We start from the raw sequence: 23562 nt of genomic DNA, 5'->3' as shown, positions 1-23562 counted from the left end.
TTGGCTCTGCCAAAATGCTGCGTGGACAGGATTCAGATGGCCTGAAGGACATGAGGACCGCATCTCCTTGTACGCAGATGACCTCCTGATCTACCTGGGGGACCCAGCTCGATCCTGCCCCTGGGTGACACAGATGCTTACCCATTTCGGGGAATTTAGTGGGCTTAAAATTAACTGGGGGAAATCAGTTCTCTTCCCGGTGAAAGGCAATGTGCAGGTTGACCCCCAGGAATGCCCGTACCGAATGGAACCGCAAGGTTTTCGATACTTAGGGATCTGGTTGACTACAAACCTTACTGAATATACAATACACAATTTCCAAACGGTCCTTGATCGCTTTGTCAATGACGTCCACCACTGGAGGCTTCTCCCTCTTACACCCATGGGAAGAGCCGCACTCTTTAAGATGATGACTCTCCCAAGGTTTCTCTATGTCTTACAGAACGCCCCATTAAAGATCCCAGACTCCGACTTTAAACGGGTTGAAACCCTTTTTCGGGAACTAATATGGGGGGGGGCCAGCCGAGGATAGCGCTAACCACGCTTCAAATATCGATCTGGGAGGGTGGGATAGGGGCTCCCGGCCTCCAAACTTATTATTGGGCTGCACAATTGGCAGTGGTCAACGACCTGCTTCACAGAGATATGGAACTCCCCCACCTCAAGGCCGAGGTCGCGGCCATGCACGGTACCGACCCATGGCAACTGCTATACCAAACTCTCCCGAGACCCCTCCCACCAACGACCATGACTCATATTATTGCTGTTTGGAAGCAGGCGCACAGATTCGTAGGGTGGGAACATAACGTAACCACGGCACAACCCCTGTGGAGAAATAGCAACTTGCCCGAGATAAAGAAACTTCAACCATGGCCCCGATGGGTAAGGGCCGGGATTCTGAGAGTCGGGGATATTCTTGAGGAGGGGGATATAGCCTCATTTGATATCATCCAGCAAAAATTCCAACTCACGGGCACCGAGCGATACCACTATGTACAACTGGCCCACGCACTAAGAAACCACATACCTGCATGCACCAACGTCCCAGACTATACACTGATAGAGCGCAATATGCTGCCAGCTTTTATCCCCACCAAATGCACCTCCATCCTGTATAATGCTATGACATCCTTTGCTACGCCCGAACTCCTGACCCTTAAAGCCAAATGGGAGGTAGATGTAGGGGTAATAGATCCAGAAGACTCGAAGTACTAATGCACCCAAGGGAAGTGGCCATCTCTTCCAGGCTTCGGCTGGTCCAATTAAAGATCCTGCATAGGGTCTATTACCCCAGGACGATACTATATAGATGGGGGAGAGCCTTGAACCCGAACTGTCTCCGATGTGGAGAGGAAGAGGGGACCTTCTTTCACATCCTTTGGGCATGCCCCCGAATCCGTACCTTCTGGAACAAATGCTGTACTGAACTTAGTAATGTCTTGGCATGCCGTATACCACTGGACCCAAAGATTCTCATTTTGGGTGTTCCGGATGAGATTGCACTTAATAAATGGGACGGACTGCTCTTGAACACGGCAGCGGGACTGATGAAGCGCAACATAGCGCAAAAATGGGGAGCCCCGGAACCCCCAACGATGGAGCAATGGGCAACGGACATGAACATATGTGCAAGTATAGAACACAGAGTATATACTGCCAGAGGCTGTCCTGCCAAGGCGGACAAGATATGGGGGAGGTGGGAAGAGGATGGACCTTAGATCCTGTTGGATCCTGATGAATGCAGTGAGGGGGATACGGTTTAACCGCACTAATGAATCAGGGTTATGTTATGGGTGATTGATAATTACTCTGCTAATGATCGAATTTTGAAAGGACATGCTAGTCCACACATGTTGTTGTTGTGTTGATGAGGATGTAAAACAATAAAAAATGTTTTAACAAAAAAAAAAGCAATAAACAACCTCCCAATAAATAAAGCCCCAGGCCCGAGTGGCTTCACGGCCCCTTTTTATAAAATATATGCGGATCTACTGATCCCAGTCCTGACCAAGCTCCTAAACTCATTTAAAGATAGTGGCACTGTGACCCCCACAATGAACGAAGCGAAGGTCCTGGTATTTCACAAACCAGGGAAGGACCCTTCATACCCGGCCTCATATAGACCTATCTCCCTTATAAACATTGATGCAAAAATGTACACGAAGATATTAGCCGCCAGGCTTTCCCCTCTACTCCCGAAGCTAATACATCTAGACCAATCGGGCTTTATCCCAGGGAGACAAACTCACGACAATCTGAGAAGGATCATTCATTTGGTTGAAAAAATTGGCATAAAGCAAACCCCTGCTATTCTACTCGCAGTAGATGCAGAGAAAGCCTTTGACCGGGTGGAGTGGTCCATGCTCTTTAAGACTCTACACTCCATGGGATTTGGGGAGAACTTCATTGCAAGAATAAGAGCGAACTATATCGCCCTAACTTGCAGAATGGCCGTTAATGGGGAGGTTACGGGAAAGGTACACATATCCCGTGGAACAAAGCAGGGATGCCCGCTCTCCCCGTTATTATACGCTATCTTTCTAGAACCCCTACTTCTGAAATTAAGAGAAGCTACACATATTAAAGGGATAGACATGGCAGGCATACAACACAGGGTGACCGCATATGCGGATGATATGCTGCTAGCATTAGAAGAGCCGGGACGAACATTGGCGGCTGCGGTGAGGGAGCTAGAAGAATTTGGGGCCATTTCAGGCTTAAAAATGAATAGGAACAAATCGGAAATTCTAATTTTGGCGGGAGACAGGGGGGAGATAGAGAGAGAAGCTAAAGCACTAAATCTTAAGATAGCAGAGGAAGGCATCAAATACCTGGGAATAACACTTACACACAGAGTGGAACAGCTTTATGGTAGAAACCTCCCGCAGCTTCTTACGAGCATTCGTAGAGATATGGAGAGATGGAACCCTCTGCTGATCTCATGGTGGGGCAGGATCCAAGCGGTAGAGATGACCATCCTACCAAAACTTCTATATTATTTCCAGGCCCTCCCGGTGGGGGTACCCAGATTATTCTTTAAAACACTGTCCCGGGTAATCTCAACCTTTGTGTGGAAGGGGAAAACGCCAAGACTAGCTAGGGTTGTCATGTCCACACCAACCAGGGAGGGGGGGCTGGCGCTCCCTCATTTCCAGAAATATTACCAAGCGGCACAGCTAAAGGTACTACTGGAGTGGCTAGGCGACGATCCACAGCCGATTTGGGCAGCACAGGACAGAGCAGTGGCAAGAACCCCATTAGTGGAACTACTCTGGAAACAGAAACAGCACAGACACCCCAACATAGAGATAAGCGAAATAATGAAAACAACGATGGAGGCGTGGGACATGCAGACTCGTAGGGGCTTAATGACCACCACGCTAGGCCCATTCACCCCCATTTGTAGAAACTCGCAGTTCCCACCAGGGATGGAGCAGGGGGCATATGATTGCTGGGAGGAGGAAGGAATAACAAAAATTGGGGAAATGTTCATTAACAATGAAATTAGATCATATGAATCCTGCCTCCCACTCGCAGCACGCTCCACTCGGGAGAAATATAGACACGAACAACTCAAACATTGGTTGAGATCCCCGGACATAACGAAGGCAGCAACGAGAGCTCTCACCCCATTCGAGAAATACGTTACAACGAACTCAGGGGCAAAGAAATGGGTCTCAACTTTATATTCCTTTATAAATACACAGGATGAAGAAATTAAGTGGTCATATATGATCAAATGGAATAGTACTCTGGGGGAGGAACCACCTAGGAAACAATGGGAGGACCTCTGGACTCTGATTCCAAAAATGACCAGATCTGCACAAACAAGAGAAATGTGGATACAAATTATGACATAGTGGCACTCACCCCCGAGAGACTGCACACTATGTTCCCGAAAACATCAAGCTTATGTTGGAGGGAATGCAGAGAGGTGGGGACCTGGAAACACATCTGGTGGACATGCAAAGGAATAGTGCCATTCTGGGAAGAAGTTAAGGGAGAAATTGGCAAAATATTTCCAGATGTGGGACAACTAGGGGAGGGTGTCTGGCTATGTGGAATAAGAGATGACATGGCAAGAAGATATAATAAAACACAATGGAGAAGCATTATGGGACTCCTCATAGCGGCATGGACAACAATAGCCCATAGTTGGAAAAAGAAAGATACCCCGCTGATTTTCGCATGGCTTCAAAGAGTCTGGGCCCAACTGGCGATGGAAAGAGTCACACACACAATCCAGGGGACGAGTGACAGGTTTGCGAAGGAATGGGGCGGAGTCCTGGAGTACCTCCAATCAGACTATATGGAACAGTGGTGCCCACACAACATCAAGATCTCAGACATCTTTAATGCATAATGAAATCCCTGAACTAAAGCTTACGTGTCCCAGGGGGGAGGGGTGGAGTTGGGGGGAGATGTTGATGTAATGTTATTTCATTGTTGATATATTGAAAATAATAAAGACAATTAAAAAAAAAAAACTCCACACGCACCCCCAGAATACACGTACTCCGCTCGCGCCAGGCCAATCGCATTTAAAACTCCATGCGCACCCCTGGAATACACATACCCCGCTCGTGCCAGGCCAATCACGTGCAAAACTCCACGCGCACCCCCGGAATACACGTACCCCGCTCGCGCCAGGCCAATCATGTGCAAAACTCAATGCGCACCCACAGAATACACGTACCCCGCTCGCGCCAGACCAATCGTGTGTAAAACTCCACACGCACCCCCGGAATACACGTACCCCGCTTGCACCAGTGAAATTGCGTGTAAAACTCCACACGCATCCCTGGAATACACGTACCCCACTCGCGCCAGCAGAATCGCATGTAAAACACCACGCGCACCCCCGGAATACACGTATCCCGTTCACGCCAGGCCAATCGCATGTAAAACTCAGCGTGCACCCCCATAATACACATACTCCACTCGGGCCAGGCCAATCGCGTGTAAAACTCCACGCGCACCCCCGGAATACACATACCCCACTTGCACCAGGCCAATCACGTGTAAAACTCAGCGTGGACCCCCATAATACACATACCCCGCTTGCGTCAGGCCAATTGCGTGTAAAACTCCACGCGCACCCCCGGAATACACGTACCCTGCTTGCGCCAGTGAAATTGCGTTTAAAACTCCACGCACACCCCCGGAATACACGTACCCTGCACATGCCAGGCAAATCACGTGTAAAACTCCATGCGCATCCACGGAATACATGTACCCGCTCACGCCAGGCCAATCGCGTGTAAAACTCCATGCGCACCCCCGGAATACATGCACCTGCTCGCTCCAGGCCAATCGCGTCTCGTCTTAAACTCCACGTGTACCCCCGGAATACACGTACCCCGCTCGCGCCAGCGTATTCGTGTGTAAAACTCAGCGTGCACCCCCATAATACACATACCCCGCTTGCGCCAGGCCAATCATGTGTAAAACTCCACACGCACCCCCAGAATATACACGTACCCCACTCGCGCTAGCGAAATCACATGGAGAAAGTACCCCTGTGGTATGGACTGCCTGCAGGGAATGCCCAGGGGTGGATAGGCTGCCTGTGGGCCATGTGGTGGGTGGATGGGCTGCATGCGTGTATTCCGGGGGTGCGCATGGAGTTTTACACGCGATTTCGCTGGCAAGAGCGGGGTATGCGTACTGCGAGGGGTGTGCGTGTGCCCCTCCCCCGCTCCCCATGCCCTGCAGGCAGCCCACACCACAGGGGACCACCCTACACCCCTAGTCATGCCCCGCAAGCAGCCCATCACCCCAGACCATGACTTGCAGGCAGGCCAAAGGGCACCATGCACTTGGGAGCCCCGACACATGTCCCCCCGAAGGGTCATGCATCTGGCCCTGTATACCCACAGACACAGTGGATACAAGGATGACTAGGCTCTATCAATGAATCAAAACATCGTCATGGACATGTGTCAGGCATCCATGGCGCACACACTACTCAGACACACGGACATGTACATCATGCAGGTCCATGACAGCAACACACATCTCTCACACCCCAAACATGTCAAAATACAGACACAGGCATGCATACATGTGTGCATTCCACATGCTGCTCCGCATGATGCATTGTAAAACATACACCGTCCATGTGGGTCACGTCTGACTGGACTCACATGCAGCATCATCATGTCCCTGCACACACACATCCATACATACATGACCCATGTCACACATGCAGCCAAGTACCTAACTACCAGCACACTGCAACATGCACTGTTTTAAACGTGAATGCATGGGCACTTACCGCTCAACTCCAGACGGGCCAGCATCCTGAGGATCTGGTGGTGAAGCATTGGGCGAATGCACTCCAGGACCTTCATCTGCTGGGTGGTAAGCTGGACCCGGCACCCCACTGCATCTGCTGCTCCAAGAGGCTCCGGGCCTTCTTGAGTGTCCTGGACTTGTAGTCCTCCCAGCGCTTCTGGACGTGTTGATGGCACCCGTTGATGGCACCCACTATGTCCTTCCAGATCCTCTTCCATCCTTCCTTATCGGCACGTGATGGTGTGAAGAGGGCATCATAATGCCCCAGAACTTGCTCCACCAGGATACCAACTTCCTTTTCACTGAAGCTGGTAGCCCTCTGCCTCTCTGCTAGGGGGTTGTCACTGGTGCCGGATGGTGTTGGTTCGGACATGGCAACCCCCGAGGCAGGTGTGGGTGGGCAACTGAGTTCTGGGGCTGGGCTGGGGAGTGATGGAACACCAGTCAGGAGTCTTCTGTTCCAGCAGGGGTGGTCACAGCAACTGGACCCTTGCAGATGGCAGATGTGCAGGCACCAAATGGCAGGGCACGGTGGCAGCAGGCAGGCAGGCAGCAGCAGATGGCTTGTGGGAGGCTGCTCGGGGCTCTGGGGGGCAGTAATTCGGCCTTCTGGGCAGGAGCGTGGTCTTCCGTGTGTTGTCATGTGGCCAGCTTGATACGGAGTGATTTGGCATGTGAAAAACAGCAGGTTTGCATGAATTCCGAGGAAAGGCCCTTAGCGCGTAAGCGTTTAGGTGATGTAACATGCACGCGGGCGTTACCCTCGGCACGGGTTGAAGGTCCCACATGGGTTTCCATCGCTCTGTACGTGCTTTTCGTGGAGAGTGGTGCGTGTGTTTTCCATATGTTGGGGTTCACACGCGATTACTTCACAGCAGCTACAGTGCATTCTTCTGCTTTTGGCGTGGGTGTTGGCTACGCGTTCTTCTTCTACATGCAAGACAGGCGGTGAGTCGCACTCGCTATTCTTCCTACTGCGGGTGTCCCCGTTAGTCGCGTACCCCTTTTTTTTGGGCATACTAGCCTGCGTGTTGATCACGTATGCATTTTTTGTGTTCCTGGCTGCCAGAGTGTTTTTTTTACACGCACGTGGGCTGCAGGGGTACTGTATCTCTTTATCTTGCTTCTTTGGGATGCCTGAGCATTGTGTGACCCATCATTTTCCCTAAGGAGCCACAGGCAGCCTTGGAGGAGCACAGGGGGGCTGTTTGCATCACGTAGCTTTCCCCTCTCACCCAAGTTGCCCAGGACAATTGTTGTGTGCACCTCGCATTGGTACTAGTACATCTATGCCATGGTTGGGAGGCCACAAAAGGTGAGGGACGGCTCAGTTGGGCAGCCTCCACGTGCCATTTCCCCTCCCATGCGCAGCATCTGTGCATGTGGTTGGGGATGTGGGGGCACCACCATGTCCACCAGTACGCCCCGCCGTCTTGCAACATTGTGCAGGACATATGCGGCCACAATGATCCTGCACACTACTGGGGGTGCATACAGTAGCTGCCCGGCACAGCAGTGGCTGCGTTGTATCTTACATGGGGTGGGGTGGTGGTGTTCCGTATTGGCGTCATCATGTGGGTGCTCGAGGGGTAGGCACTGTCCCCTGGGGAAGTGATAATGGTTGTAATTAGTTTGGTTTGTGTGTTTGTCTGTGTGTGACATGCATGCATGTGCACAGGCATTTGTACTCACCAATGAGCCATGTGTCGCCATGCTTCCCAGCTTCCAGGTCCCGGCTCAGGGCGGACATTCTGTATATGAAACTGTCATTGGTGGACCGAGAATAGTTAGCATAGACAGAGGTGATGATCCCCTGTGCATCGCATACAACCTGCACGTTGATGGAATGCTAGTGCTTGTGGTTGCAGTGGATATTCTCCATGGCCCTAGGTGGATGTAGGGCCACATGGGTGCAATCTAGGGCACCAAGCACTTTGGGAAAGTGTGGCACCCTGTAAAAGTCCTGGACCATGGCCTGCCTTTCTGCGGGTGTTCTGGGCATGTACATGTGCCTGCGGACTGAGGGTCGCCCAGTCATGATTGCCAACACCTGGTGTAGGCAACATGACTGTGTGGGCTGTGAGACCCCCCCCCCACTATGGCAGTGGTCTGCTGAAATGACCCAGTGGCCAAGAAATGCAGTACATTGAGCACCCTTTCCAAGGGGCTCAGTGCTTGGGAGCGTAAGGTGGGTGATGTGAGGTCATCCTCCCACTCCTGGACCAGGTCTAGGATGGTATGAGGTGGAAACCTATACCTGGTCATCAGGCATCCCAATAAGGCTGGGCCTGGGCAAAAACATGCGGGGCCTGGCTATTCTCCTCCTCCTGCGGTGTCCCATGATCAGTGCTGCGAGAAATGGGACATTCATCATATCTGTATATACGTGTTTGTTGTTTGCGTTCACTTTTATAATGCGCGGGGACGCTACCGCCTGCCTTCATGTGGCGGATGTGTTTATGCCTGTGAGTGTCTTTTGCCGTGCACGGGTTTCCCCTATTCAATTCCATTGATACGTGTAGTTCACATGCATGTGGGCGTTCCGTGTACTTTCCAGCAGTACTTCCCCAGTTACGCCCTTATTTTCACGCGTTGTTCCCCATTCTGCGTGTTTTGCCCCATGTTCCGCCCCCTTTTTGGTGTGTGCGCTAATGTTGTGCACTTTCACTGTGCACCTAGCGTACAGTGTTCGGGATGTTGCAGTGATGTGTGCGCCCGTGTGCACCACGCGTGGATTTGGCGCACATCCTGGAGAAAACACGCGCAGGGCCTTCCATGAATCGCACGTGTGCGCTTGCTTTTTCATGCTTGCGCCACAATTTTCGGTGCACATTTGTTCCATGAATCGGCCCCTCAGTGTTTGGTAAATATGCCCCAGTCGCAAGGATTCTAACCTGTGCCACACTGATGATTCCCCACTCCTAATTAGAATTAGGGTGAATACGGTTGTTGCATCCTCAAGAGCTTTCAATCGTGGGTGTTACAGCTATTTATAAATTAGCACTGCCCTATGAGACAATGAGCATTTCATGCATGGAGGAAAACAACATACTTTTCAAAGCATTTGCATACCCATAATGCATTACTGTGTGGATCTGACCTGAAAGTGAACTTCCAGTGATGGCTGTTATATTCATACAACATATGGCGGGACGTGACCATAAACGTTGGGACCTCCGGAGGAAGCCCGACAGTGCCACACACTGAGCGAACTATGCTGGGCTGATTTATTCAGTGCTCCTGCAACCATCTATGCGTTCCTCGCCCCCGCCACACACCCACTGGTGCAGGATCTGTTGGGAACACCTTCCCAACACCACAATGGCGACGAGCAAGCCCACTGCCTACCGAAAAAAGAAAAGATCAAAAGTGCTCCACGACGGCCGCTCCACAGTGCGGCAGCATCACTAGGTGGACCAATTAAATATATAATTACGCTGGAAACAGCACCACAGCCAAGATGAAAAGCACAACATCCTCCACCCCACTGACACAGGATGCTGGGGGCAGAAAACCACTTCATTACTGTGACAGATGTCTGCTACACCAGGCCCAAACAGTCAGGTTAGCACCAGCATTCAGCCCCAACCTCCCCAACACGTGGACAGGGCAGCCTGGGAATGGTTATGGTCCCTTTCGACCCATACACAGACCCATCTTCAGTGGGACTTAGATGAGCCATGTGGATCCAAGGGTTTGAGATGGCTATAGATTGCAAGGATGTGGCAACACCAAGGAAGATGCAATGCCACTTACTCCTGAATGTGGGAGACAACACTCCACATCTTTAACTCGCTACCAAGCGGGAATAAAACAGATGCATACAATGCAGCAAAACATGCCCTAACCAACCATTGTATGCCTCAACTTGATCCGGATTACGAAATAGTAAACTTTTATACAACACTACAAAATGAATCTGAAACACTTGACGCGTATTATACATGACTGCGCCGGCTAGCCCTGTCATATGACTTCGAAGACACTGATAAGGAGATCAAGCCTTATATTATTAATGGCATGCAGTCAGAGAAGGCTAAGCATATTACTGAACGAAAAAGGCATTTAACTGCCTTGCATACTCTAATATGGTCTCCAAAGAGCTATCCCATGCCAGAGCAGCCATCATGAATACGACCCTGCATAAACTCAAACTCACAACAGCGCCCATGATTGCATTGGTCACCAACTGCTCACAAACCAGACGGTACGACAGAGCGACAAACCACACCCCTATGTGGCGTCCAAGGATACCTGGCCTGAACGACTGCGGTTGGTGTGGCGTGCAACGCCATGGCAAACAAAACTGCCTAGCAAAGGGTACCACATGCAGCGCCTCGATCATTATGCCAAGGCATGTCACTCATCAGGACCACCGGCAAACCCACCCCCCCACAAAATACAGCAAGTCGAGGCTGAAAACAACTCCTCAGATAAATTGGATGATAGAATGGCTGCGGCCGTCGGAGCACAGTGACCAGGGAAAAGGAAGGGGAAAGTCAACCTGATACCCGCGCTAGAGCAAGTTGGGAGATAATCAAAGAAAAAGAGAAGGCCCAAATGCCCCATACAAGTTGATGAGCAAGACATAACAGTGACCATCAACACTGGAGCCTCGGTAAACGCCATGCCGCGCGAGACACTACAACGGATGAACCCCCAACTGACACTTAAAAACACCAATACACCACTATATGCTTATGGCAGTAGTAAAATATTACCTGTTTTAGGGCGATTTTGCATGACACTCAGAAAGGGGGGCACAAAGATCCAATCAAAGATATACGTTGTTGACGCCGGCATGGAGCTCAGCGGAGGACCTGGGGTTAATACAATTCATGTGCGACGTTACCAACACTGACGACATACAAGACCTACTAGTACAATACTCCAGCATACTCCATGGGATCGTTTGTTGCAAATACAAGGTGATCAAGTTACACACTGACATGACCATACAGCCCAAGACAGTGTGACATCGGAGGACACGGTCCACATCTGAGACCTGGTTGTAAAGGAGTTTTGTGATCTGGAAGAGGTGTATATATTAAAAAAAGTAACCAGACCCATGCCCTGTGTCTCATCCATGGTAGTGACCAAGAAACCAAAACAACCAGGAAAATATGACTATGCATTGACATGCGCTTCCCGAACGCAGCTATTATCCGGGAGAGACACATCACGCTGACACTGGATGAGATCATAGCAGTCTTCACAGGATCCACATTCTTCTCTAAGATAGGCCTAAATGCAGGATACCACCAGCTAAAGCTACATAAAGATTTTGAGATACATTATCACTTTCTCGACACACCTAGGACTAAGGAGATACAAACACATTTTATGACTATGCCACAACATCCACATGTTTTTATTCATGTATGTATTTTATTTGAGTTTATATTTCTTTATTAGAGAAAGATTTATGGAATTTCTGGTACAGAATTTCTTGTCTATATGCACTAGGACAAACACGCCATGATTGTTTTTTGTTAGGGTGGTTTCCCATTGCTTCATATAGGGCCATTTCGGATTCTGTAAACCCTCAGAGAATAGTTTGTACAGTGATGCTATCAGGTGCATTTGCCCTGAGTTTGTTGTGACATATTTTTCAAAGGGGGTAAGCTCTTTGGTCGCAGCAGACCTGGTCTGCTGACTCAACCAGTGTCTCAAGTTGCGAGTACCGGAAACTGCTCCCTCTCTCCCAAACCAAATTGTTGTTGCACTGGTCGAACGACATAATGTCCTGGCGCTCCATATTCCGCAGCCTATGGCACCCCGCCGCTTCCTGCATGGGTGAACGCCCCCTGATTCTCCCCTGGTGTGAACTGAAGATTTCTAAATAGAGGTGTCGGAGGGGAAGGTCGACAAGCCTACCTGGCTAACCAAGGAGTCCCATACCCTCCCATCCCCCCCTACTAGGGCTCTTATCTGGCTCAGATACATATTCTTGGAACCTATCTTCTTTTGAGTACCAAAGTACTTCCTCCAGGGGCCTCCCACCACCGCTCTGTCCATTCAGCACCATATCTTGCTGCAATTGCCCGTGAACCACTCCTGAACCACCTTAACTTGGGCCGCGAGATAGAGTTGGAAATTTGGTACCCCCCAACACCCCTGCCATTAATATCCTTGTCTTTTTCTTATTCCATATAAATGCCCCTATATGCTTTTGAAGAGTCCTAACAAATTTCTGCTGGTCAGATACTGGCAGAGCCTGGAGGCAATACAAAATCTTAGGTAGGATCACCATTTTGAGGACATTAATCCTCCCCAACCACGATATGGACATGGGACCCCACTCGGTCATTAGCTGCTTCACCTTCAGACCTGATACTCTCATCTGCCCACCTATAGGGGTAAAATTCCTCAGACCCTGGACCTCTGATGCCGGAATGGCCAGATTTAGCAATTCTGACTTGTGAGCGTTAATTTTCAGTCCTGTTACCAAGCCAAATTCCCCAAGCTCCCTTGAGATTGCCGGAAGCATTGTCTGGGTTCGTTATCATGAGAAGCATATCATCGGCAAAGGCCACAGCTTTGTGCTCTTCACCCCCAAAACTAATCCCCTTGATATCATGGGTCGATCTGAGCCGTGACAGCAATGGCTCCAAATGGATCGCGTGTAGGAACGGGGAGAGCAGACAGCCCTGTTCAGTGCCCCAAGAGACTCTTATCCCCTGGGAGAGTTGGCTGTTGATTGCTAGGTGCAAGGTGGGTGAATGGTAGTTGGCCCAAACCATTGCTAGGAAACTCAATCTGAAACCCATGGCGTCCATTGAGTGGAAGAGAAACGACAACTCAACAAGGTCGACCACCTTCTCAGTGTCCAAGGCAAACATCATTGCCAGGGTCTTAGTTTTGGAAACATTTTCGATTAAATAGCAGCCTCATCATATGTTGGTGAATGCCTGCCTGTGTCCCATGAACCCTGATTGGTCTAGTATAGATGCCAGTACCTTGCTGTAGCTTTTTGCATCCAAATTAAAAAGGGCAATAAGTGTACTATCTTTGCCAGGTTTAGGAAGCAACACAAATTTCGCCTCTTCCATAGTCTGGCTGATTCGCCCAGCTATACCAAATTAATTATATAGGGGTACCAGCACGGGGCCCAGCACCTCTTTAAACGTCTTCTAAAAGGACACTGGGAAACCTGTACAGCCAAAGGGCCTTATTGGTTGGCAGTGATACCATCGCCACCCTCACTTCTTTGGGTGAAATATCAAGTTCTAGCACCTACCTTTCCCCTGGGGTAATCTTTGATATGGGGCAGTGAGAGAGATAATCATGCTGCGCCCGATCCTCTGGGGAGTCAGAGTATAGAGTGGAGGAGTACTCCATGAAGGCAGTTATGTTCTGAAAGGAGGCACTTATTGTCCCCCCCGTCCTTGTTTTAATTTTTAGAATCGTCCTGCACGCCTCTTTCTTTCTCACCGGCCATGTCAAGAGTCGAACCGCCTTGTTGGCCATAATGTATTAGCTCTGCTGTAGGTAGAGATTGGATCAAAAGGCATTCCAGGTTTGGAGAACCTCCAGATTTCCCCCAAGCTATGTGGAGAATCCTGCGGATCCCAACCAAACCCCTGCCTAATGTCTCCTCCCAGGTGGGCAGGAGAGGGCAGACACTTCCTGATCCCAATCCTGGGGCTGGTGTCCTACAGGAGGATCACCTGGCTGGAGACAAGGCCCAGGGCAGTGGGGAGATTTCACAGGGTGAGAGACAGTATTTCTCCCTGGAGAGGGATACTCATACCACTGGGTTAAAGGAGGAATCAGCTTGTCATTTTGAGATATCTGGACCTCCTACTAAAGATGGAAGGATAAACTCCCAGGGTTTATTCCAACAAAGTATTGTGTCCAAAGAACAAGTCTTTTGCACCCCTAAAATCAGGTATTCCCAACATCCAAGCTATACCAAAAAGAGTTTTAAGTATTCGCTTTTCTATAACATCTGTCTCTAAAAAGGTTACACCCTACAATCCCTCTTCTAAAGACATCAGGCCAAGTAAAATCACTATTGAAAAGTCGAAAGGGGGAAGGTCACCAGGAGTCACGCTTATGCTGACTGCCTAGGCGAGCTGCTCCTGGTTCATCGGGCTGATTAGTGTACAGAGCCCCCACTTTAGACCCCCCTCCTTGAGCGGGTGTTCCCCGGATTGATTAGTGGCTAAGTACCTGGGGCACACGGGCATGAAAGTATGGGCAGATTGCTCATCTGAGTGCAGAGAAATTTGGCGGTGCAGCAAAGCAGAATAGTCAAAGTACCTCCCTTGGCATGGGCCTCTGCGCCTACAGGGAGCCTGCGTACTGCTGGAGTGCATCGGGTCATGTGGTCTGCCGCCCGGGCCGCAGGGATACTTGGGAGTTGGGAGTATTAGAAGTGTGGTGCTGGGCTCTCGGAACTGGATGCCTGGTCTCAAGTGCGGTTGGTAAGTGGACCCCTACCCCATACTGCAACCAAGGAGGTATGAGGGCCCGCCAACTTGCTGGACGGTGGTGGGGGGACACTGACCCTGTGTTGATTGGGCCTGGGCCAGAGAGTGTGGGTCTGGTGGTGCCAGGAGCTGGAGTTAATCTTCGAGTCGCTGGCCATCAGGACTGTAGCCCTGTAGAGGCCCAAGTGACGCGGCACACCCCCAGGGTGACACTAGTGCTGGGGCAGCCAGAGACTTCGGATGAAGAGCAGTGGCGGGCGTCCCCTTTTAATCCCTACAGAAAGAGCGAGGACTGTGCAGGGAGGTGTGAGCCTCTTGGTCTTGGCTAGGAGTGTGTGCCCGCCTCCCGGCAGGACTCTTCAAGGACTCCCGGGAGAACTCTTCATGGAGTGGAGAAAGGGTGCAGGAGGTGATTGGACTGTGATCTTTGGGGATCAGGGGGCCCTACTGAACTAAGTGTGCTATGCTGGGGTGCCCTGTACAGGGAGAGGGCGGCCTGTGCTGAGGGCCCAGGAGACCAAGACCAGTGAAGCTGATCCACGATGGTGCAGTCACAGTGGTGGTGGCTGTTTGGTAAGGAGGTGCTGATCGGCAGGGGATTGGGACCAGAGTCCTGGGAAGTGCCCCAGGTGATTCACTATACCGGAGATTTCCTCCCAAGGTAACAACCCCTAGGAGGTGTTGTGGAGGTCTGGTGGTCGATGAGGGGACAGGTGCTGTGGACCCCTGCGGAAGAGGGGTGAGTGTCAGCAGGTGAGGAGTGCTGGGTTTGGGCCTGCATTGGGGCTCACCCGCCTTCTATGGACTGGAGAGCGAAGTTATGGCGCTTTGAATATCCACCGGTGCATGAGCCTGAGAGAGTGCCCACAGTACGAAATGTAATATATAAATCATAGAATGAAGAGTGTTGCTGTGCCATGGGTTTGTGTTTTGAGAAACCGGGTGGGTAAATATTATTCCGTAACCTACCCTTTGTTAACCCAAAATTATTGCAATAAATGCTGCGGTGAATATCACATCTAGTCCTATCGGCTAAACAGATGGGATACCTGAAGTGAGAAAAGAGACACAGAGTCTATGTAAAAAAGTACAAAATAGTTTTGTATTAACAGCATAAAACATGAAACAGAAAATTGTTTGTTGTCATTGAAGGCATAAACAGAAAAAGCAAATAACAAGCCAGGGAAGAAAAACACACACCCTATACATTCATATTCCTTAATCATACGATATGCAGGTTTCAAATCTGGGCGGTGGTGTGAGGTAGAAGGGGAAGCATGCATGGAAGGAAATTGAATGATAAGCCAAAGTAGCGAAGAGAAGATGTAAAGTCGTGATAGAAGCAAAAGTGAGACAGAATCATTCCTGTCCTAACATAGTGCTACGAGCAAATCATTAGGCTAGACAACAATTTGTTCAGATTAGGTTTGGTAGTGTCACTTTGTTGCTCCCAGTAAAGGTCTAGGTTGAAAATGCTGATAAAGTCCTGGTGGCATTTTATTCTTCCTTGGATGTGGCTTCGTTTTCCGAGGCTTAAGTTTGAAATGTACGAAATGTGCAGAATGGGGGTGAAGACCCGGTGACCACGAAGAGGGACATTGCTTCTCTATTGGAGAATGAGAGCAGACATTGGAGGCAAAGTGGATAAGATCAATATCAAGATTGACAAAATGGATGAGCGATTGCAAGCAGTGGAGAATAATCAGTCATTCCTGGATGAATTTGAAACTCAGAAATCACTCTCAAGATGGATGATTTCGATAATTGAGAACAGAGGAACAATTTGAGATTTATTTGGTGTGCCGGAAAAGTATTGAGAGACAGAAAGGGGCATGAGTAGAGTCATACACGAGGTGGCAAAGCTTCTTTTTGGGGATGACACCATTGATGAGCCTAACATTGATAGGGTGCACAGGGTGGGTGGAGCAGCTAGAGGGCCGAGGTCTGTCCTTGCTCGGTTTCATAACTACCCGGCCAAATTGAAGATCCTGGACAGAGCGAGGATAGTTGGTCCAGTGTCACTAGGCAGTGGGAAGATCACAGTCTTTCAAGACCTGTCCACCCTTACATTGGCGAAAGCGGCGTTGGTGTGCCCCCCCCTTACGAAATGGTTGCCTGAAAAGGGGGTACGATATAGATGGGTGTTCCCCTCCTTCATCTCCTTTGAGGTGGATGGATACAGCTATAAACGGGTCACAGAAGACGACATTCAAAGGGTCACGGGGGAGCTGACTGAAGAGGCGGGGTCTGCAACGGATGATGGACCCAAGGGACAGACAATGGTGCATCAAGGGGCCCAGGAGGTGTCAGATACCCGGCTTGAGGAAATGTATGAAACTGAACACCTTGCCATCAGCAGACACCTGAGAGCCCTTTTCCTTTTCTTGTTCTCTTTGTGGTTTGGGTTCTTGGGCTTTGGATCATGCACCATGTTGCGGTTGCAATAGAGTGTTTTTTCTTAGGGTTTGGAGTGATGGTTTTATAGGGCATTACTGAATTGGGGTTAGATGGGGATATGGGGCACCAGGGGAGCAGAGGGGATATTGAGAGATTGGGGCTAAGGGGGGCTCTTGGTTTGGAGGAGAGTGTGGAAATGACCTGATGGACCGGGTCCTATTGGTGATCCGGCACTCATCCAATGATGGTAACTGGGAGAGACCGGGTGCTACAGTGGGTTGGGGAGAGAAAGTAGGGTGGGAGGCTGGGTTGGGGCATGGGGGTTTACAGCGGCCTGGTGTGGGTGAACTGTTGGTGCAATTTGGAGTGGCTCGCGTAGGTATCAGATGGAATGTGTCAGGGGGTGGTAGCCCGAGATGGTGACAGCGAAGCAATGGTGGATCGCAACGGGGGGGTTGGATTGCCTGCAGATTTGTACACTGAATGTGAAGGGGCTTGACTTGCTGACTAAGCGATTCCCTGGTGGCTAGAGATTTTCGGCGGACGGGGATGGATGTTCTCTTCCTCCAAGAGACAAAGATTTCCCAGGGAGAGGAACGGACGGTTCTCTGTGGTCTTCTGGGACAGGTGAACTGGGGCTCGGGAGACGTAGGGGGGCAGAGGGTTGGCATCCTGTTCCATAAGCTATTGTGAATGGAGGAGACAAGGGTATGGAGGAGTGTGGACGGGAGGGCATTGGTGGTCTCAGGACTTCTTAAAGGAGTTAGATTTACTTTTGCAGCGATTTACGCCCCCAATCAGGGGCAGTTGACCTTCCTTAAGTCAATGTTGGTGAAGGTTTTGAGTGAGGGGGTTGGGCATTTAGTTGTTGGGGCCGGCCTCAATATGTGGGCAGATTTAAGAATGGACAGACGATCAGTGGGACCATCGGGAGCAGTGGCTCCCACGGCGGGTGGGGAGGGCCTGCAGGGGTTCTGGACTCACATGGCTTGCAGGATATGTGGCGCACCTTCCATCAGCTGGAGAGGGATTACACCTTTTACTCCCTGCCTCATGGTACGTATACTCGTATTGACTATCTTTGTACTTTCAGGGAGCTGTGGAAGGCCGCCTTGAGCTCAGAGATTCACCCGATTATTTGTTCAGATCATGACATGGTCTCCCTGGATTTGGCATGGTTAGATTGGGCCCTCATGCTTCATTATGGAGATGTAATGACTCCCTATGGAAAGACCTAGTTTTCAGGGAGGATCAAAGAGTATTTCCTTTTGAATGATACGGGAGAAGTGGATCAGGGTGTGGTGTGGGATGCAGTAAAGGCGACTTGGAGGGGGTTATTGATTATAGAGGGGCCCTAGAAAAAGAGGGCGAGGACTTTGCTGGAAAACTAAGCTGCAGGCTGAGATTGGAGCCCTGGAAAGATAGATACAAGTGTCAGGGACAATAGGGGGGAATGGGTGGATGAAGTGAGGGGTAAGAACGAGGAATTGAGGCTGGTTGATCAGGGGAGGATAGTCTAGAAGCTTCAGTTTTTGAAGCAGAAATATTATGAAAAGGGGATTAAGCGGATGCCCTATTGGCGGCGCGTCTGCATATCGAATGTGTGGGGAGCGGGTGATGCTCTGGAGATTATGTCTGGGGGATTGTGGAGAGTTTTGCTACCTTTTATGAGGGGTTATATGAGGGTGTGGGACAAGTGGAGATGGAGGGGATAGTGATGTACCTGAGGGAGGTTTTGTTATCGATGTTGTCACCAGAGAAGACTAGGGAGATCAATGCCCCTATTGCTGGGGTGGAGGTTTACTTTACTTCATTAGATTCATAATGCCAGGCTTTAGGGCGCAGACAAGACACAACAAACCAAAGAATTGCAAAAGTGTGCATGAAACAGGCAGAACAGAGTACAAGAGAGAGGTGCCGTAGGCAAACAAAAAGGTTTTCAGTTTCCTCTTAAAGGCATCTGTTGACTCAATGCCTCTTAGCACAAGCGGTAAATCATTCCAGGCCCTCGGGGCGATAGCATAAAAGGCTCCCTTCAAGGCCTTCTCGGTCCTACACCTCGAAATCATCAAATGATCCTAATTGCTGGACCTCAATGTTCTTCTATGAGTTTTGTTTGACAGAAGCTCTTGGAGATAAGCGGGCATCTTTCCATGTCAACATTTCTGCGTAATGACCAGTAATCGAAAACGAATGCTCGACTCAACCGGTAACCAGTGAATAGCCCATATTGAGGCAGGGATGCGATCTCTACGAGAGAGACCCATAACCACCCTCACAGCTCCATTCTGGGAAACCTGTAGTCTTTTGCTGATTGAATTATTAATGCCCACTAAGAGGCTGGAGCAGTAATCAATCTTAGCTCCTACGATTGCCTGAGTGATAGTCTCTGCATTAGCCTGAGAGATAAGAGGTCTAAAATGGGCCAGCGGCTTAATATAGTATGCACAGGATGAAACCAGACTACCTACATGAGACTTCATACTGCGATGTTGGGTAATTTTAGAGGGGTCATTTTTGTAGCCCCTAACTTTCATATGCAGGGCCCAGTTTCTGTATCATGTTGGACGAGCCAACCACCAACAACTCTGTTTTATCTTTATTCAGAGCCAGTTTATTATGTACCATCCGGGTTTCAATAAGGCTATAGATTTTATTAATCAAAGTTTCATCCAAAACAGGATTACCTGACAAGGGGATGACGCACTGTGTATTATCAGCGTAGTTTGTCAAAATCACTGCCTCGTGGCTAAGCATGGCAAAAAAGGGACAGTAAATGGATTGTAAAGGCACGGCAAGGGACACGAGCCCTGTGGCATCCCGAAGTTAATGTCTACGGGCAAAGCTTCCGATTCTTGAAAGAAAACTCTAGTTTCTCTATTGCGGAGGAAGGAAGAGATCCATTGGGCTGCCATAGGAGAAAAATGTGCGACCTCCTCCAACCTGGTGACCAAAAAATGCTGTCCACTAGGTCGAAGGCAGCCGACAAATCCAATAACATCAACATGAAGGCTTCATTTTTGTCCATCCGGTTCAGTAGCCTGAATTTGCAGGCAATTCAGCACCTGCCGCTGGGAAAGGCCCTGGAGAAGATAGATATCCTCAGGGTTTCTATAAGTCCTTTGCAGGGGTGCTGGCCCCGTACTGGTTAAATTGTTTACCAACATTTTGGAAACTGGCCGGGCTCCGGACTTGTTTGTGTGGGCCCTTATTTCAGTAATATCAAAAGAGGGCAAAGACCCCCAGGTTTGTGGGTTGTATCGCCCGATATCGCTCCTCAACGTGGATGCGAAAATATTCACCCGAATCCTAGCTTCAAGTCTGGAGGTCCATATGCTGCATTGGTGCCTTCGGACCAGGTGGGCTTCATTAGAGGGAGGCAGGGTGTGGATACGATACAGAAGAACTTGCATTTGATTGCATGGGCCCCAGGCAAGGGAGGGGACCCCACACTTGTGTCGATCGATGCAGAGAAGGCCTTTGACAGAGTGGACTGGACCTTCCTGGAGGTGGTCTGCCGAAAGTGTGGATTGGGGGGCGGATTTATGATTGCCATTATGGTGCTATATTTGGGCCCAAAGGCTTGTGTGGCCACGAACGGCTGTTATTCTCATTGGTTTGGGTTGGGGAGGGGGCACGGATGGTCTGCCCCGTCACCACTACTGTTTTTTCTGTCAGTGGAACCCCTATCCCAGAGGTTGCGCGAGGACCCTCTAGTTGAAGGTATTGTTGTTGGAGGAGTGGAATCTAAAAAGAGATTCTATGCAGATGACATGTTACTGCACCTCCGAAACCCTGCAACATCAGTCCCGCGGCGGTGGAAGTGGTGGAGCAATATGGTGTCCTTTCTGAATTTAAATTCAATAAGGGGAAATCTATCTTATTCCCCTTGGACCAGCTGGGGGAGGGAGTCTTAGAGAGGTTGGCCCCTCTGGGGACCAAGCTCGCTAAAGAGGTGTTGCGCTTCCTGGGAGTGCAAGTGACGAGGGACATAGAGGACCTCTACGAGGTTAATTTCCCCCCCATGCTGGCAAGGTTGTTTGAGGACATGGAGAATTGGGAAGATTGGCCATGTTGTGGCTTGAGCGGCTGAACGCCATCAAAATTAACTTCCTTCCTAGGGTTCTGCACTTATTTTAGATGATCCCCATTGGGTCCCTGATTCTATGCTGCGAGAGGTGAAGGGGCGCATTCTGAAGTTCTTGTGACAGGGTAGGAAGATGGAGTAGAAGGAGGGGGGGAGTGGGTTCCCCAACCAGAATTGCACCTGCATATAAGGCTGCTCATATTCGCGTATTGATTCTGTATTTGAGGGAACAGTGGGACTGCCAATGGGTGGTGCTGGATAATTTTAACTTGCGGCTGGCGACGTGAGGGGAATGGCTTTGGGTGCCGAGAGATCATATCCCGAGGCGGACCCGGGAGCAACCTATTCAGGTGGATATCTGGCATATTTGGTGGAAGGGTCCGGAGATGAAGGCGATAACGACCTGCCCCTCTCCGTTGAGTCACCTGTGTGCACCGGCCGTAAGTGATCCTACTCCGGATCTAGAAAGGTTCCAGAGTTTGTTTGAGGCAGGCCTAGCAAGGATCGGGCAATTGTGGAGGCTAGGAAAATGTATTTCTATAGTGGATTTGGAGGAGGCACTGGGAGTGGGAAGGTTGTCAGTGTTTTTATATTTAAAACTGAAGGCGTTGCTTACGTCAGACGTTTGGAGGGAGCAGATGCAGCATGACCTCAGCCCGATGGAGAATATCCTGGACTCCATAAGGCTATTAAAGGACTGATCTCCTCTATGTTTGCTGCACTGGTGGAGGCCGGGAAGGGGAACACAGAGAGGTTGTGGGAGCATTGGCAGGGGAACCTGGGCCTGGAAGTGGATGCACCATTATGGTATCAAATGTGTTGTAGGGTATATAAGGTTTCAATCGCGTCCCAATACAAACTTCACACGGTAAAGCTTCTGCACCAGTGGCAGTATGATCCAGTGAGACTTTCCCCAAAAAATTTAGGGGTGAGCACGCTGTGCTGGAATGAGTTTGGAGCGCAAGCTGATTACTGGCACATGTGGTGGGGCTGTGGTGGAGTGCTTGTCTTCTGGGATGAAGTCCTAGGATGGATCAAGGAACTGGATGGAGTCCCTCATGTGTGGGCACCATTATTGGTGTTGTTTGGGTTGTAGGGTAGTGGTGGGAAGTATAGTAGTCTGCCGCACTTACTTACTCCCCGGTAACCAGGCATGGGTAAAACCTTGCAAAGAATATTTATGTGATGGAGAGAATTACAGCGGCCATTCACGGGAGTGGTGCAGACATTGTGATGCAATGGGGTGGCTTTCGTGCTAAGTATATGTCACCAGAAGTGGTGGTCATCGGCAAAGGGGAGTGAGGGGGATGGGGTGGTGTCGGAGGGAGGTTACAGAAGGGCTCTGACTTCAGTAGGAGCAGAGATCGAAGGGAACTGTGGAGAAGGGACATGGGGATAGCATGCTCAGGTGTAGGCCAGCCTCGGGGAGAAGTAGCGTTGACGGCAGATTTATTCGGGCCACACAGAGGTGATAGTCCACACCAGAGGGTTGTAGGAAGGGTGATATGGAGTTAAATGGGGGAGTTGTGCAAATTGGTCTGTGTTTAATGTCATGTGGAAGAATCAAGTTGTTTTGGCCTCTTTAACCATATTTTTTAAACGTTAATAAAGATGAATACAAAATAAAAAGTAGAAAGGACGTGGAAAAACAATTTCCTTAAAATGGACTGCATGTCCCAGAATCCCTTGGGGACTGTGATGAAGAAGAGGGCAGAGGTAAAGGACAGGCAAGCGGGCCTAACAGCCTTTACCAGTGTCAGGCAATTAACACTAAGAGCCTGTACCTGAAACCTTTTGCCCCACCTGAGAGGCATAAATGGTTGCAGAAGGAATGAGCGGCTGAAGAAGGAGCTGGAAGGTTGGCAGTAGTAGCAGAAGAAGAAGCAGAGCACAAGACTAGCAGTTCACTAGGAAGGGTGACCATAGTAGGGACACCGGGACAAGAGAAGAGAAGATTTCACCTGCAGGTTCTGAGTTGGTCCTGTGTTCACAAACCCTGTTTGGCTTTGGCTGTGGTTGCAATGGAAGAGACTGGGATAAGTTAACAGTCTTTCCAGGTCTTTCCTGGTGTTCCTGATTGCTGTGAAAGTCATGCATGTACCCGAGACCAGTGTGCAGAAGCAATCTGAGGAAACTAGGAGAAAAAGAGACTCTCTGTGGTCGAGGCCGGATCTGAGACACCCGTACTGCAGGGGGTATTGGTGCCAAGAGTGCCTGCAGCAGTAGAAGCAGAAAGAAAGTCGGGAAGTGGAGACAGCCCGCGACTGTTGTGACTTTGGAGCCGGTAAGCGAAGCTCCATATTCCATATTACAAAAAACTCCTTGCCGGTAACTGTAGTCAGCTGA

The sequence above is a fragment of the Ambystoma mexicanum genome, chromosome 6q (genome assembly GCF_040938575.1).
Source record: "Ambystoma mexicanum isolate Mex_15411 chromosome 6q, UKY_AmexF1_1, whole genome shotgun sequence".
Classification (NCBI taxonomy): domain Eukaryota; kingdom Metazoa; phylum Chordata; class Amphibia; order Caudata; family Ambystomatidae; genus Ambystoma; species Ambystoma mexicanum.
The sequence above is the reverse complement of the archived record's forward strand: the minus strand, read 5'-3'. Positions refer to the sequence as shown.